The sequence below is a fragment of the Typopeltis vanoorti genome, chromosome 21 (genome assembly GCF_054136105.1).
Source record: "Typopeltis vanoorti isolate ZY-2024b chromosome 21, IOZ_Tvanoo_1.0, whole genome shotgun sequence".
Taxonomy (NCBI): Eukaryota; Metazoa; Arthropoda; class Arachnida; order Uropygi; family Thelyphonidae; genus Typopeltis; species Typopeltis vanoorti.
In genome coordinates, this window is record NC_143569.1 from 12,179,661 (window position 1) to 12,198,704 (window position 19,044).

At 37.3% G+C, this 19,044-nt stretch overlaps 1 protein-coding gene and 1 non-coding gene across 5 annotated transcripts in view; one reads left to right on the top strand and one right to left on the bottom strand.

The window, feature by feature from the left end:
* Positions 1-19,044, top strand: part of LOC150094624 (ATP-dependent RNA helicase DDX54) — a 350,258-nt gene that overhangs the window by 18,849 nt on the left and 312,365 nt on the right. The gene's annotated exons all lie outside the window — the stretch shown is intronic.
* Positions 18,034-18,116, bottom strand: TRNAS-UGA (transfer RNA serine (anticodon UGA)). The gene has a single exon. It is a non-coding gene; the product is annotated as a tRNA-Ser (tRNA).

The window sequence follows — 19,044 nt, forward strand, 5'->3', positions numbered from 1 at the left end:
GCAGTTCTTCTCATAAATCTCATTTCCCTTGTTTTATTTTTGTTTATCTTGTTTGTTTATTGCCCAAATTTCACTGCCATATAATAATGTGGGCACTGCTAAAATATTGTATATTTTCAAGCATTTCTTTTTGTGCTATATTTGGGTTAAGTGTTTTATTTTTCAGGCCCATAATCTGAAAATTTTTGAAGTTTTTAATTTTATGTCTTTTTTTCTTTCCTATGATATTTCACGTTCAAGATAACTGAAAGTATTTATCTGTTCTATTATTTTATTATTGAAAACTATTTTGCTGCTAACTGGAGTTTGTCCACAAAATGCGATTGTTTTAGTTTTGTCTATGGAAATTTTCATTCCAAACTGTTCTACTATAATGTTTAAATTATATATTGCTCTTTGTAAATTGTCTTCCTTATCTGATATTATTACCTGACCATCTGCAAATAACAGTGTATTTATTTTGTTAATCTGGGAAATTTCTATACCTTGATAGTTTAAGGTGTTCCACTGTATTAATATTTCATTAATGTAAATATTGAAAAGTGTTGGAGACAGAGGGCATCCCTGTCTTACTCCTTGGTTTATAGATTGTTTTTCAGACAACTTTTCATTTATTTTTATTTCATCATCATCAAATTCCTGCCATGTACCCACAAGGGGTGTACAGAATATGATAGTACTACATGAAAAAATTAGATCATTACTAACTTCCTATCTACAATTTTCCTCCAAATCAGTCTGTTACTTGTCAAGACTCCAACATTATCATATCTTATATTTCTATCGTCTAAGGCACTTTGTACCTTATCAATCCACCTATATCTTAGTCTTCCTCTGGGTCGTTTTCCTGCCAACCTGGCAGAGAACACTTGTTTTGCTAATCTTTCCTCACCCATTCTGTTTAGGTGACCATACCACCTGAGATTAGCTCTGCTGACGCATTCCTGGATGCAGACAATGTCAAGTTCTTTCTTAATATCCTCATTTTTAATATGATATTGCCATTGATGCCATCTGTTCACTCCTCTAATCTTTCTCAGGACTCTCATATCTGCGGTCTCTAGTCTTTGGTCAAGAGTTTTACTTCTGACCCAGCTCTCAGATCCATAAGTTAAAACTGGTTTCAACACTGTCTTGTATACAGCTAATTTAGTGTTCCAACTAATTTCTCTCTTATTCCATATGAATTTATTCAATTGACTTCCCACCATACCAGCTTTGCTGATTCTGTTGTCGTTTCCATATTTAATTTACCATCTTAAAAATCGTGCCTAAGTAGCTGAAATGTTTTACTTGTTCCACAGGTTCTCCATTCACAACACAGTTGACATTTTCAATGATTCTGCCTATTTTCATTGTCTTTGTCTTTTTATTGCTGACCTTCATACCATATCTATTACAACAGCTATTCAATTTAGTTAGAGAATCTTGCAGACTTGTAGCGGATTTATTTAGAAGTATAACATCATCCGCATAAAGCAAAGAGCTGACATTAACATCTCCAATTTTGATATCATGGTTAATACCACTTTCCTACATAATGTGATCCATATAGATAATGAATAACAGAGGGGATAATGTACATCCTTGTCTCACACCAGATTTAACATTAAACCATCTTCCTGTACTTCCTTCAATTCTAACTGCTGACTTACAACTCAAATAAAGACTAAGTATTGCTTGATATAATGCCCCATTGACACCATATAACTGCAGCGTATTGAATAGCTTCTCTCTTGGTACCTTATCATATGCCTTTTCCAAATCGACAAAACTTAAATACAGATCTTTGTTATATTCCCATGCTTTCTCGACTGTTTGTCGTAAAGTGAAGATCTGAACCTGACAGCCTCTGTTTGGCTTGAATCCAGCTTGTTCTTCACCAAGCTTTTCTTCCACAATTCTTCTCAACCGTTTCTCAAGTATACTTGCATAGATTTTGCCAGGAACACTCAGTAGGGAAATACCTCTGTAATTCTCACATTCAGTTTTATTTCCCTTTTTATATATGGGTACTATGAGAGCTCTACTCCAATCATTGGGAATTCGTCTCTCTGTCCAGGCTTTCTGAACTATGCAGTGCAGCCACTGTAAGACTCTTATACCACCATACTTCAACATTTCTGGTCGAATATCGTCTACTCCAGCTGCCTTTCCACATTTCAAGCCTTTGATGGCTTTTTCTACTTCAAGTATGGATATGTATTCCTGACTGCATGCCTGGGCAGTGTTTTTTACCACTGTGCTGTCATCACTGCTTGCTTCATTTAGCAGTTTTTCAAAGTAATTACTCCATACTTCAAGGATATCTTTTATTCCAGTTTTCATATCACCTTTATCATCTCTAACTCCTTTTACAGCACTCTTTTCACCATTTCTAAGCTTCTTCAACAACCTCCAGAATATTTTGCCACCCTTGATATTTATTTTCTATATTCTTGCCAAAGTCCTCCCATGACTTTTGTTTAGCTAGTTTTACACAGTGTTTAGCATTGTTGCATTTGCTTCTATATTCTCTAAGAGCACAATCTGACTTATTTGACAGGAACTTTTGATATGCTTTCTTCTTTTCCTTCACTGCCTCTTTAACTTCCTGTGTCCAACAAGGAGTTCTGATTTTTCTATCCTTGCAGACAACCTCACCACATGCCTCTCTGGCTGAATCAATCAGTGTTTTCTTGAAGGCTTGCCACCGAATCTCCAAGGTTTGGTTCCTATTCTCAGACTCTTTCATTTTTTCTTCAATAATCTTTGTGTATTGTAGTCTACAGTTCACATCTGAGAGCTGCTCAACTTTTATTCGCTTTAAAATTTTCTTACATGTTATTCTTTTCAATATGAAATTCAATTTTATCCTGCTCAAGACTAAATAGTGATCACTTCCAATTTCAAATCCTCAGTACACTGGTGTCCTGCACCAGGGAGAAAACATCACTATCAACAATAACATAGTCAATGAGACTTTTCTTATTCCTAGCCTCTTCTCTCCATGTGAATTTGTGCACATTTTTATGTTGGAATATGGTGTTTATTTTTTATTTCATTATCTTTTTATATATTTAATATTGCATGTAGTAAAATATTAGGTATATTTATTCTTTGTAATATATAAAACAGTATATATCTTTTTACTTTGTCAAATGCTTTTTCATAATCTATAAACAAAAGATGAGTTTCCAAATTAAATTCACTTTTTTCTATAAGTAGTTTTAAGCAGAAAGCTGCATCCATTATAGAGTATCCTTTTCTAAATTCATTTTGACATTCTAATAATATTTTTTCACTATATTTTTAGTTTTTCATTAAGTATTCTGCTATATATTTTGTAGCATGTATTCAATAAACTAATACCTCTGTAGTTAGCTGGTTTTCTTTTATCCCTTTTTTTAAATATAGATATTAATATGCTTGTATTCTATTCTATTGGTATTTGTCCATTTGTATATATTTTATTTAAAAATTTTAGTAATCTTTGATGAATTTTTTTTTATTAAAAACTGAACTGTATACAGTTTGGGGTTTATCCCATCTTCTCCTGCTGATTTGCCATATTTAATTTTATATAGGTTGTCCTTTAATTCTTTGATTGGTATCATATCATTTAAGTTTCTGGTGTAATTATTTTTGATGCCAGTATTATCCGTCCAGATCTGTAAAATAATCCAAGAATTCTTTTACATCTATTTCACAATTTATATTTGCAGTTTCTTTTATGTCTGCATTCATGCGTTTTAGTATTGTACGCGCTGGGTCTTATTTTGGATATGTCATTTTCTTGATATGATACAAATTTTTCCCAGCTTTCTCTGTGTCTCTTTCTGGTTTCTCTTTTGGCTATTGCTCCTCTTTTTTTATATTCAATTTTGTGTTCTTGTTTTTTGCTAACCATCTTCTAAAAGCCAGCTTTTTATTTTCAATTATTGTTTTTATTTCATTGTCCCATATATGCAGTTTCTTATTTTTATGATATTTTTTGTGTTCCTAAACTTTCATATGCTGCTGATTCGATAATTTCTTTTATATTATCATTCCATTCTTTCTCAATCTCTTCATTTTCTTGTATTTTTTCTAAGTAGTTATTAATCCTCTGTTGTTATAAATTTCTTCCACTTGAATCATTTAGTAGTCTTACTTTGTAATTAGATTTTGTTTCTCTAGTTTGTTTATTAAAAGTTTATTTTTCACTTGGTTAGACTATAATAATTTTAGTTTAATCCTTTATCCAAGTGTGTGCAAACAAAGTTTGCACCTGAAAGTATCTTCAGTAGTGGAGTAAAGTGGTACAACACCAGGCAACTCCTTGCAAAGGTGGAGCAAGCCACCAACACTCCTATCTCAGTATCTCCCATAATGCAAAACACATCTCCTTGCGGATATGTATAATGTTATGCATTAAGGGAAAGGCCACTACCCAGACTAGTTTCGACCTTTATTGAGGTCTCTTCAGTGGGAGCCAAGTGTGTGCAAACAAAGTTTGCACACACTTGGATAAAGCATTAAACTAAAATTAATTATAGTCTAACCAAGTGAAAAATAAACTTTTAACATCTTTCTCTAAATCTAGAGTAATTTAATAAAAAGGTGGCACACCGTTTGGCAGCTCCTATAGGAGGAGATGACCTTGCTACTGCTTCTGCCTTGGTATCTCCACTTGGGCCTGGCTCCCACCGAAGAGATCTCAATAAAGGTCGAAACTAGTCTGGGTAGTGGCCCTTCCCTTAATGCATAACATTATACATATCCGCAAGGAGATGTGTTTTGCATTATGGGAGATACTGAGATAGGAGTGTTGGTAGCTTGCTCCACCTCTGTAAGGAGTTGCCTGGTGTTGTACCACTTTACTCCAGTCCTGAAGATACTTTGTCTGCACACACTTGGATAAAGGATTAAACTAAAATTATTATAGTTTGTTTATTTGTTTATATTTTTTGTAGCAAGTTTGGTGGAAATCTTAGTTTTGCCTGTACTACATAGTGATCTGTGTCAATTTCAAGCCCTCCTCTAACTTTAACGTCTAGGAAGCGAAGTTTGTTTCTTTTTCATTTGCTATAAAGCTATTATTGATTTTTGTCCTCTTGCACACCGCATATATTTATGTATATTTTTATGTTTGTAAAATGTATTCATTATTTTTAATTATTATATATTTTATAATCAATGAGTCACTCTCCATTTTTGTTTACTGTTGGTTCTCCAAATTTTTGTATATTAATTTTTTTCATTCCTATTCTGGCATTAAGATCTCCGGCTATAATTATATGGTCTGTTTTATTTAATTTTTCATATATTTCTTGTAACTCATTTTCTTCTTCTTTTCCTTCTTCAGGGACATACCAACAACTGTTAAATTTTCTTTATTTAATTTTAATCACACTTCTAATATTCTTTCATTCCAGTATGTATAATGAGTTATTTTTGCTTTAATTGATTTATGGATCCAAATTATTACACCAGCTTTTGCATATATTTGTTTGTCCACCCCACTATATATGATATTGTAGTTAGCTGTTTCTTTTGTTCCTTTAAGTTTCTTTTTTGTTTCTGTAAGAACTGCAAGTTCTATATTTTCGTCATTTAAAATTTTATCTAATTCTTCTTTATGTGCTATGTGTCTAATGTTTCATGTTGCATGTTTCACCACGTTTTTCTTTTTCCAACATTGATTAAGTGTGACTGTAATCATGATGAGAATAGAGCTAGGCGAACTTGAGATATTTCGAACATTAAGAAATCTTATTGTGATGGTAGTCATTGGGCAGGGGCGAATGCTGATCTTGAAATTCATTCTTGCTATTGTTGTCATTCAGGGAGTGAGAGGTGTGATTGAAGTCTGATTAGCGGAATAATGAATTACTGACCATTTGAAACTATATATTTAGATATTTATGTTCATTTAATCATAAAATAGAGCATTTATTTTACAAATGATATTCTATCTTTTTCAATTTAGCTACTTGAATACAATACGGTTCTTCTTTATGAAATGGTCAATAACATCGTCATAAAAAGTTGGTTGGTTGTAACTTAATTTTCCCAAGCAACATGCACACTTGTAAAGGCTAGCTGAAGCTCACTGGCTAGCGCTACGTTCACTGTGTATGGCCTGTGTTTAAGCAACAGAGTGAGACGACGTGAAATGGCTATGCCCACGCATGAAATTACAGTTTTGCGAGGACCTGGAAGCTCCTACAACCGAGCAAGCCAAGGTAGCTTTGACTAGACGAGCAAGCATCAGCCTTCGATACACAACACAAAGCTCAATTATTGCCGTGCAAGCTTAAGACGTCTTCTGTCTACAAAAATAAAAGCCTAAATGGAATGCTTATAAATGCATGCATTGATTAACAAATAATATTACTTCTTTCTCAATTAATGAGCTTGTGTAGTAAGCATAGCAAGCATGGAGAATTCGCCCCTGCCATTGGGTTGGATGAGATAAATCTGTATGTTACAGAAAAGTTTTCAGAGAAATGGCAGTATACCTTTAACCAGACCTTTTAAGTAAGGAAACTGAGGCTTAGTACTAGGACTCTTTGACAGTCTTAGTACTAGACTGAGACTGTAAACGAAGTAGTACACCATCCTCTTTCTGTTCCTATGGTAAAGTGCTGTAGGAATGGAAAGAGGAGCCTCCAGGACTTAAATCTCAAGTCCTGGAGGTTTCTCATTATAAACCATTTAATAGCTAATGAGTAGTGGTATAGGGCAAAATTGAATTGGTGAATAAGAATATGATACTTCATGGGTGACAACAGTTTTGTGAAGCGGGGGGGGGGGGGTCTTTTGTAATTGACATACTTTCTACACATTATTGCCAAACTCCAGTAGCATTTTACAGGCTACCATGAAGCCCTGCTCTATATAAGCTGGAGCATGTAGGGTTGAATATGAAGCTGGTAACGTGGATAAGATGTGGCTGTTGGACATACATCAGAGAATAGTACGTTGGAGTTAAATCAAAGAGAAGGCATGTGACCACTGCCATTCCACCAGACTGTACAGTGTTACCACATTTACAGACTTGGTCAAAAAAATGTATGCACACTTTAATAGATGTCATCTGTGGACTTTTTTTGAAGTTGGATCGAATTATGGTAGCAATGTGTGGTATGATGTTCTCTCAAAAGATGTCGTTACTCACATGAATACTAGCATCAACACATGACTGGTGGGACAGTCAAACAAAATGGCCGAGGCACAATTGTTGTTTGAGGAACGCAAGACCATTTTAAAGTGGTTTTTCAAATTTGAGAATGTTGTTGATGTTCAATGACAATAGAGGCACAAGTTTGCAACACAACCTTCAACATGCCTGACAATTGCATGTATTCGTAATAAATTTGAGACCCATGATACTGTGTGTGTGTGTGTGTGTGTGAGATGTACACCAGGGAAGATCCGGGAGGCCTCGCACAGCAACAAGTCCTACTTCCTTTGCTATAGTGTTGAAACAGTTTACACGCTCTCCACAGAAGTCTCTACCACACAATGTGTACGTGAGACAGGGGTTAGCAGTGCAAGCATGCGGCGCATTCTTAAAGCAGCTAAATGGAAAGTTTACATCCCAAGATTATTACATGCAATGAATGAAGACGATCCTGATTGAAGAATGCAGTATTATGAGTGGTTTCAACACGTGGTAGATGAGGAGTTTGTGAAGAAGATGGTTTGTCTGATGAAGCACAATTTAAGCTTAATGGAACATCGAATCGGCATAATTGTGTTTACTGTGCTGCAGAAAATCCAGGCGTTCATGTGGACAAGGCAGTCAATTTACCGGAGCTCAATGTCTGGTGTGGATTGTCATCTAGGAGTTTAATAGGACCATTCTTCTTTGAAGGTAGTGTTATTGGTCAAGTGTACCTAGACATGCTATGCACATCCATTACACCTGCGATTCATGCACTTTATGGAATGATCAGTTTTTCTTCCAACAAGATGGTGCACCACCACACTACTACCTAGACGTGAGAGCTTATCTTGATGAGAGGTTTGCAGGGACAATGGATAGGATAAAGAGGTACAGTTGAGTTCCCCCCCCCCCCCCCACGTTCTCCTGATTTAACACCCTTAGACTTCTACATATGGGGGACTCTAAAGGATGTAGCGTATCATAGAAAACCAGCTACACTGGTGGCCCCCGTTGGAAAATTTGGCCAACATTGCCCAAGCAGTAGTTTGCTATAATAATAAATGTCTGGACGCTAATGGTAACCACTTTGAGCACTTTGTGTAATTGTAGAAGTCAAAGGTAACTGGCATTCATTCCTTGATGTCTGTATAAATTTAGTATTACAATTTTTATATAGGTGTTTCTTTTGTTGAAGTGTGTATACATTTTTTTGATGGACCCTGTATATACACGACTACTTGTGCCTCTCTCTCTCTCAGGCACATCTGGCAAAGTATATGCAAGCTTGTTTGGAAAGTCCCTGATGAGTTAGTATCAAGTTCACTGCTATCTGGTAACTAGCTTACCATTTTCAATCTTGTATTCTCGAAATTGAGTAAGTTTTGGGTCTTCTAGCATTGGAGGCCTGTAAAGCAGATCAACAGGTGTGGATATTTGCAAATGCTTTAGGTGGTAGATGAATTTCATTGCTTACTATTAAACTATCACTCTCATTATTAAAAGCCTGAAGTAGCTTGAAAAAATTCCTTGTATGATTTCTTCATAGAAATCAGATTGTTTATTGTTTAGGCTACTCACAACACTAAGGTATGATAGGTTCCCAGCATTTTATGGTTGGGATTCACATTAAAAAAGTTCTCACTCCTTTACCACATTCTTACAAAAGTCTCTTATCGCTTCTCAACTTACCATCAAGCTCTGCAGTTTGCATTTCCTCAACCCCTCCTCTAAATGAGTAGTCCACTCCCTGATATTGCCTCTGGATCTTTGCCAGAATTTCTTAGTTACAGAAAGCCAGTGACCCATGTTTTTGCTAAAAATATCTTAAACATGTCTCAGTATGCAGCAATCTGTCCATTACATATTAATTTCTCAATGCTGTAAGATCAATTTCTTTATAGTCATGCTTTATATACTGCATCATATCTCATAGCATTTTATGCTTGTTCACAAAGCATGTTGCTTTTATGCTTGCATGATGCTGAAAGCCCTCAGCATCATGCAAGCCACCATTACATATGCCAGTCTTTGCCTACCTGTTTTTCCCCCTTTACCACAAAGAATGAAAATGGGGCTGGTAACTATCATCAGTGATGGTATCAGTCCTTTTCATTCTTCTTCTTCTTTTTCTATACTTCCCTTATTTTTCACTCTACTTCTGAGTTTTTTTTACTCTCCTGTCTTCCAGAATGTCATTACTTGGATCCAGTGTCTGTTTCCAGGATTTTCATGTTAGAGGCTTAACGGAGTGAAACAGCACTGAGAAAGGATTTTTACTTCTCCCATATTTAGTCTGTCACTGAGACATCATCAGGGAATACAATATGGTGAAAATGTAGTGTGCAAGGCAAAACATTATGGGAAGTTAAAACTTAATTGTTTAGAGAATTAAACAGACTGGCCTTTCTTAAAAGATGTTAGGATATAGAAATATTTGCCAACTGCTTGAAATTTAAAGTCAAGCTCAAATCTAAAAAGAGTCTCCATATCTGCAAGTGTGTGCCAGTTTTGCTGTACTACAAGAACAGATTGCTGATACACATACCATCCTTGCTACTGCTGCAGCCATCAGCTCATTGCACTCTGAGCTCTCAGCTATTCTGAATGCTGAAGCCTGTACCATTCTCTTGGATATTTCAGAAGCCTCTGCTCAGAAAAAATTCTTAAAAAAATACCACATAAAGTACAACAGTACTTTATGTGGTATTTGGATTCTAAACCCTTACATCTAGTTCAACCTCTTGATACGTTAGTTAATATGCTGTCAAAAAGGCTTAGCGATGTTCCCATCAGTTCCCCAAATCTTCACCATAATTTTGCTATTGCTCCAAAGCTAGTACCGGCACTATGCCTAATGTTCAACAACGAATGTGGTATCCGTAACTTAGCTCTGAAAATAGTTAACATATGGCTTGATGTTGCTAGCATTCTTTTGAGATCTTTGCCTCCTAAAAGAAATCTAACATCTTGCTAACTCGCTGGCCTCAAGAAACTATGCAAAGATATAGTTCGCCCACCGATTTGAGGTCCCTCGACACTTCTGCGCTCATCTCAGAAAAAGAAGAATCCATTCCGATAATAGGGTAATCAGTCCGTATAATGGGATGAGTTGTTTATTATTACCGGTCGGAAAATTAACTTCTCTTTTATGATTATTGTAGTTAACTATGTTGCTTGTATAACAGTTGGAAAATTTTACCTATAAAGCACGTGATTTCACGTGTTGGCGACCAATTCGGACGTCCTTCATTTTTTTCTCCCCTTCAGCATGAATCGACTAGTCTTGGAAAGACGTGAAGCAGGGACCTGGAAACGGTGGGCGAACTATAGCAGTATAATCAACACCAGAGCTAATAAGGCAGTACTACTGTTATTCTTAATACCAATGAATACAATACAAAAATGTAAATCATTCTCAGAGAACACTCTGCCTACAGACCTTTAGATAGTAGGTAGTGTTCTCCGAGAATGATGTCCATTTTTCTATTGTATTGACTGGTATTAAGAATAACTGACCAAATCTCAGATCAAAAAATTGAAAAGTATGCTCAAAGAGTTTCTTCCTGGCCACTTGAAATCACAAAAAAAACTGAAACCCTTCAGTTCCCCCCCTTCCCGATATATGGATTATCAAAAATACACAAACCCAATTCTCCTTTAAGCAAGTACCAGATTCCCATGCTATAAGTTAGCAAGCTCTCTTCCACCCCCCCCCCCCCAACCCGACTCATCATACCAATTTCTATATAATTTCTATCAGATTTTCTATCAGATTCCAATTTTTATCAGAAACACAACACTTCATAAACATAATCAAAGACATTATATTAGAAAAAGATGATTTATTAGTCAGTTTTTAAGTCTCTGCCCTCTTTATGAATGTCCCAATCAATTACACAATACTTCTTTTACAGAACAAATTCCCTCCAGATATCACTGCGCTCTTTGCGCATGTATTACATTCTGGTTATTTTGTTTGGCAAAGCGTTTTCCACCTACAAAAAGAAGGCTCAGCCATGGGCTCGCCATAATCCCCCTCCATTGCTAACTTTTATATGGAACATTTTGAGCAACATGCTCTAGCTTCCTCTCCTTTAAAACCCAGTCTGGCTTAGATACATGGACGATATTTTCACGATCTGGTTCCATGGCTGTCAGACACTAGATACTTTTCTTAGCCAGGTAAACAAACAACACAAACACATACAGTCCACAATTGAGATTGAAAAACAGAATACACTTTCGTTTCTAGATACACTTGTCACACATCTTCCTTCTGGCAGTCTTTCCTTCATTGTGTACCGGAAGCCAATATATACACATAAACTCCTACCACCACCCAACATAAAAACTAGGTGTCATTAATACTCTAAAAAACAGGACTTTGAAGATCTGCTCCAGTGAACAAGCTCTGAAGGACAAATTTGAAGTTATCAGCAATACTTTTCTAAAAAATGGTTACAGCCAAAACACTATTAACAAAATTCTCTACAAAACCTCAATAAAAAACAAAGATACTAGACTACAATAAAACTATAACTATTCCTTACATTAAAGGAACATCAGATAAAACAAACAGAATACTAAAGTATAGTTTCTGGGAAATTCCCATGCTACTCCTCTTAAACACTATTAATATAATTAACAGCTATTTAGCCTGTTTTTGTTTAGGAGTGTCCCCTATATTTAATACATTGGCTAACATAACTCAAAAAGGGGGTATATATATATATTTTAGGGCATTATGGGCGAGTATAGAAAGCAATTATGGCAGAATAAAAAATGTGGAAAAATTTGTACATACCTTGTTTTTGGTTTAAAGATGCCTTCTAAATCCAAGCTCTTGCTGAAAGGTTGTATGTGAATGGGGGGGAAAGAACATGGGGGATGTGTTTGAGACATGGGAAATAAGTTTGGAAACCCGGGTTACTATTAATAATATATATATATAAATATATATATATATTATTTTGTTGTGGGGAGAGGGAGGGAGAGGGGGAGAAAAACAAAGGGGAAAGGAAACTGGGGCAAGGGTTTACGGGGTGTGGACCGTTTGACCATCGTCGGAACTTTGTGGGAATGACTGTAGGGCTATGTCCAGGTTGCAAGTTGCACCTGCAAATTTGGACATTTGTTGTCGCTAAATGGTGTAGGGTGAACGGTCGTGCTATCGGAGAGCTCCTGAGAGATTTGTGTTTTTTGTTGATTTATTGGTGTTTTGGATTCAATTTAATGGACTTAAGTGTTTAATTTTGGTATATTATTAGAGCTTTATTAACGTGGTTAGTGTACTAAAGTGTTTTATAACATAATCTATGTCGGAAGTCGCCGCTAGATGAATTCGTAATGAGTAGTGTTCGTGCAAGCTCCAGATAAGATAAGTATCATTTTCAGTTATCGATACAAATTACTTAAAATTGTGTAGTTTTGTTTTGTTTGCCTTGCGTATTTTAGTGCGTCTATTTTTGGTGTGTTATAACGTTTAATTTGACAAAACACGTTACAGATAAATATGGCACCTGTGCGTAGGAAAATGGCGGCCAGTAATGAAGGTTCGCCATCGTTATCAAAGAACGGTAGCATAAAAGAAATGAGTCAGTGTACTAGCTGTGAAATGTACGCTTTGCGGAGTGCGGTCGGAGTATGGTTAGATGATGATAAAGGATTGAACGTGTGTAGAAAATGTAGGGAAAATGCGGAATTGAAGTGTATTTCGGATCGTGAGTGTGATATTTTTGTCAACCTTCAAAATGAAGGAAATAGGGATATGACAAGAAACGGCAAGGTTGTACATGAAAATTGTGAGAGTGTGAATGTAGAAAGTGTGAATGATAGTATAAATGGTTTCTCAGAGAACAAAAAAGATGAGATAGATGCATTGAGTGAGATCGCGTTGTTGAATAGTGCGATAGAAAGAGCAAAACAGCAGCTAGAGTGCATGAACAAAAGTAGACTGAATGAACCAACCAATAATAAAAGGTATGACAGGAAAAATAGACGTATGAATGTGAACATGAACAAAATGAAGGATAGAGTGCTGTATGGAGACTCGTTAGTACGAGGTGTGTTAGTAGAGGATTTGACAAAATCGTACCAACCTGGTGCGACCATAAAGGACGTAACTGCGTCTATTAGAGAGCAAAAGGAAAGGGTGAAAGAATGATTGTTGTGGCAGATACGAATGATTTGAAAGGAGATAAAATGGAAATGATAGAAGACCTGAATGAATTGTTTGAGGTAGCAAAAGAAAAGAGTGAGAGAGTTAGAATGATTAGTCTTTTGCCACGGTATGACAGTGAAATGTTTAAAAGGAGGGCTATAATTGCAAATGACTTTATGCGTGGGTTATGTATGACGAGTGGTGTGGATGTGTGGAGTGAGTTTGATGGGCGAAAGGATCTATATAAGATGGATGGCTTGCATTTGAATGGTTACGGTGTAAGAAGACTTGAGAAAGTGTTGCTGAATGTAGTGGATGTGCAAATTCAGGGAAACTAGATTTGTTAGGGGGGGGGTAGAGACACAGTCCTTATGGAGGCAGTTGAATGTAAGAATGAATATAATATGCCAGAGCAAATAAGGACAACAAATCAGAGAGGGATAGTTAATATAAGGCATCAAGGTAGGGTTGGGGCTAATGGGGGGGGTCTTAAATTCATGTACACTAATACTAGGAGTATTAGGAACAAGAAGGAAGAGTTTTTGGCCATGGTTGGCACTTCCAGACCACAGGTTATAGGTATTAGTGAAACATGGCTGACTGTAGATGATATAACTAGTGGGATTGAATGTGATGGGTATAGTGTGTTCAGGAATGACAGAGAGAATAAAATGGGGGAAGGAGTATTGTTGATGATAGCTGATGAGCTCCAGCCAAGTAGAATAGAAGTTGAATTGCAGGATAGAGAAAAGAGCACATTTGAGGCCATTTGGTGTGAGATTGTGGCTAGCAGAACTAAATATACAATTGGGTGCTGCTATAGACCAGGTGATGGAAAAGATGGTGGTGACAGTATGCACAAGCAAATAGAAGAAATTGGTGGAAGGAGGGTGATTATTATGGGAGATTTCAACTATGGTCGCATTGATTGGAGTGAGGAGAGGACACACGGGAGGAAGGAACTGGATTTTATGCGGTTATTAAGGGATAACTATCTGCGACAGCATGTAATGGAAAATACTAGGGGTCGGAGAGTGCTTGGCCTAGTAATTACATCTGAGGATTTGGCTGTAATAAATATGACCACATTGCCACCAATCGGTGTGAGTGATCATAGGGTCTTAACTTGGGAGGTGGCTAAAGGTGTAGAATTTTCAATTAAGACAGGGTACATGTGGAATTATCGGGCAGGAAAGTATGACAAGCTTAGGAGTTTAATTGGTTCAGTGCCATGGCATGTACAACTGCAAGGACTAGAAGTTGATAGTGCATGGGAGGTAGTTAAGAAGTGCTTGCATGAAGCAATGGCTGACTGTATACCTAGAGTCCGAATAATAAATCAAGTAGGGGTTAAATGGATGAATAACACCATTAAGCTTGAGTTGCAAAAAAAAGAAACAACTATGGAGGGAATTTAAGGAGAAGGGTGATTGGCAGGCACATGAACGGTATAAAGCGCAGGCCAGAAGGGTGACGAGTGTGGTAAGAAAAGCAAAAAAGGATTACGAAAGAACATTGGCCAAGCAGGCTAAAGAGAATCCTAAACAGTTTTTTAGATATGTAGCAAGTAAAAGGAAAAATGTACATGGCAGATTGATTTTAAAGAATGCCGATGGTAGGGAGGTAACTGAATCAGTTGAGATAGTTGAGTTACTGAGTGAGCACTTTGCAAAAGTATATCATCCAGGTGGTGACATTGCAGAAACGAATAAACCAGTAGATTATACGGGAATTGTGGTTAATGAAGTGGAGGTGAGTAGTCTATTGCATAACCTCAATGTCAATACATCTGTGGGATTGGATGGTATACCAGCTCGTGTTGTACGAGAAGCAGCTAAAGAATTGTCAGTACTCTTGACCATTTTGTTTAATTTGAGTCTCGGGTCTGGGTTAGTCCCGAGCGGGTGGAAAGAGGGGAAAATAGTTCCACTGCATAAAGGTGGTTCCAAGACTGCTGTTGTAAATTACCGACCGATTAGCATATCAGGAATCATTGTCAAGGTCTTAGAGAAAATAGTCAAGAGGAAAATACAAGATTGGATAGAAGAAAATGGGATACTGTATCGGGGACAGCATGGTTTTGTGAAGGGTAGGTCATGCCTCAGTAACTTGCTCACGTATTATAACACAGTGACGGCTGAACTGGATAAGGGTAATGGGTTTACGGTGATTCTACTGGACCTTGCCAAGGCCTTTGACAGGATTCCACATGGAACTCTAATCAGTAAACTGGAGCATATGGGAATGGACATAGGGTTGGTGAGATGGATAGGAGGGTGGTTGACGGAGAGATATCAGAGAGTGGTTTACTTGGGAGTAGAGTCCACAAGACGGCCTGTGACTAGTGGTGTGCCACAAGGATCTGTTCTTGGACCACTGCTGTTTAATTTGTTCATAAATGATATAGGAAATGATCTGAGAGGAACAGTTCATTTGTTTGCGGATGATGCGAAGTTGGGTAGGGCAATAGTGAATGCAGATGACGTCAAAATTTTGCAGGATGATTTGGATAGATTGGAGGTCTGGGCTAAGGAGAATGGATGTCAGTTTAATGTGGCAAAATGTAAGGTTATGCATTTTGGGGTGAAAAGATTGGCAGCAGTTTACTGCATTGGTGGAACCCTGCTCCAGGAAATTGATGAGGCACGAGATTTAGGAGTGTTGGTGGATAAGGAATTGAAATTTAGGGGACACATTGCAAAAGTGACCAAAACAGCTCATCAAATCACTTGGTTGCTGAAGAATACGTTGACAAGCAGAGACAAGCAGGTTATTGTTCCTCTCTATCGAGCCTTGATAAGACCCCATCTAGACTACTGTGCTCAGATTTGGTCACCTAGGTTTCTTCTTGATGGGGAGGAGGTGGAGAGGATCCAGAGGCGAGTGACCAAGATGATAGCAGGTCTGTGGAATGAACCGTATGAGAACAGGTTGAGGATTTGTGGGTTGCAAAAATTGGTTGATAGGCAGAGGAGGGGAGATATGATTGAGACATTCAAATTACTGAAGGGTTTCTATAAAATTAATTCAGAAGATATTTTTGAGAACAGGGCTGGTTGTGGGAGGACTAGGGGACATCCATGGAAACTGGGCAAAAGTGTGGTTAGTAAAGGTGTTAGAGCTGGGTTCTTTACTTTTAGAGTAGTGAATGAGTGGAATGCGCTCCCTGAGTCTGTAGTGGATGCTGTGACAGTGAATGAGTTTAAGGCGAGGTATGATAGATACTGTATGAATGTCAGATAGTTGTGATGAATATGATTTGGGGCCTCTCTCGATGAGTCTAATGACTCCCTGGAGTTGCCCGTAATAATAGTAATAATAATAATAGTAATAAATGGCAGGAGGCATGGCTTAATTTGTAAGTTTTGGAACGTCCAACATTCAGAAATTAGGTAGGGGCGGTGGATGTTGATAGAATTTCCATCGCATTTTATGGCAATAGTTTTGGATATTCTAAGCATTGTTTCGTTTTCTTGTTTGTCAATGATTATGGCTTTGTCAATATGGGGGGATGTGTTTTAGTTCAAGGGCGTGAGCTGCAATTTCTGTCTTCCCCGTATTTTGTGTTTTGTTTTTCTTTTTGATGTTGCAATGTTTTTTTGTGTTCAGATATTCTGGAATGGGAATATTGCAATCCCTGAAGTGCTCTTTTAGTCTAGACCATAAGTAGTCTAGTCCTAATTGTAGAGCCCGTGTAGGTGACATCACAGTCTTTTTCAAAAAAGACTGTGACGTCACCTACACAGGCTCTTCCTCCTCCCAGTGCCTGTAATATATCAAGTGCCTGGTTCCTGTAAGTTGGCCTGCTATGGGCAGAGAGGAAGATCAGCCAACATCTGCATGCTGCAGTCATGGCTATGGTCATTTGGGCCTTGTAGGCCATGCTTTGGATACGTCTCACAGAATTAATTGGAAAAAAGACTACCATGATTCACTGTATTCATTGTAGTAAATTCAGAAGAGAAAGACTGTTTTTGGAATCGACAGCTACTCTCAGAAATTTGCCTAATTTGAATAAATATGATTGCATTAAACTTCCCAAAATATGGTAAGCACTAATACTTTGAGATCAGTGACAGACTAAATATTGGAAGAATTAAATATTATTTTTAATCCTTTCTCAGTGATATTTCTCTCCATTAGTCGATCTCTGGTATGGGCAAACGGGTTTTTTCTCCCAGAAACTCAGGTTTTTCATCCTATAAACTCAAGAAAATTGATCACAGTACCCACATTATTTCAGACAGTAACATCTTGTTAGGGTTAGGTACCAAGAGATGGCAGCACTTGTTTGCCAGCCTCTTCATTGTTGGCTGCTATAATTAGTAATAGACATGTGCCAGCTATCTCTGATTGGCCACTGGTGGAGATTGAACTGCCCACTCAGTCTCCAAAAGCTAGATAGTGTATAAAGGCCTCACCTACTCCCTATAAGGGAATAAAAGGTGTTAGCTGATTTATTTAAAAAAAAAAAAAAACTTCAAAAGGCTTATTATAATTATTACATGACACCTCCAAGGAGTCCAAAGACCCCTCGAGGGGAGAGCACATACTCTACAACACTCCATCTCCACCACTTAATCCACAAACTACATTGAACCACATTATCTACTGCCTGCCACCACTAGTATTTTCATAGACATCACGAACATCCATGCCATGGTGGGATTCGAATCTGCAGCCTTTTGTCTGGAGAGCAGATACGCTAATCACTCAGCCAACCAGGCTGGCAAAAGCTATTTGCAGCTGGCAGGATTCAAACCTGTGTGGGGGATACCCCAATAGATTTCAAGTCCATCACCTTAACCACTCGGCCACAACAGCCTTTTGATTCATTTGATAGGCAAAATTTATTGAGATTATGGAATACCTGACTAGTGTATTAACATTGACTGTTTCATATTATTAAAGTCTTTTGCCTCATAATTCATTTTGTGATGAACAAGTCTATAAAGAAGGACCGAAGATTAAAGTGGTCTAAGAATCTTAGAGAATCTGATCTGAATTTTGCTTATCATTTGCCCTGATTTGCAAATTTGGGAAAAACGAGGTCCAATATTTGCTGCGTTTGATGATGTGAGTTGGTCAGGTTTGATTATCATTGAGAAAGCCAAGGAAAACAATGAAAACAAGTGATGAAGATTGATCCTTGGCCATTCTTAAAGGATGTATTATAGAGCAAGGCTTTTAGTTATTTTAGATATCTTATATTTTATATTCAGGTATCTCTTGCTTAATGTATGATTTGATTAACGCAGCAAAACTAATTGCAACAGTCCCTTGATATATGCGGCAAGAGTTTCGATTAATGCACTTTTAAATTTACCACGCAAAAACATGCAGGCCTTGTGTCGTGAGCGTGATGTCATTCCTCCCATGCAGTCATGCTCCCAGAGGCTGAGTGTCAGCCAGTTCCTTCGCTGCCAGCATTAAGAGTGGATGTATTACAAGCTCCAGTTGTTCTGCTGTACGTATTTACAAATTACGTCCTTCGTAAATTTTACAGCCCATTAATCATGTCGAATAATAAGAGCAATCCCACAACCAGGTCATTAAGTGAAAAAAAAGAAGAGGAAAGTAATTACCTTAGATACAAAACTTGATATAATTAAAAGATTTAAACATGGTGAAAGTAAAAGTAAGATCAGAAGCGAGTCTACAATATGGACTATTTTATCCAAAGCTGATGAGTATTGTGAGCAAGGCAAATTGCATACTTACATCTACATCTGCAACTATGCAATGCACACAT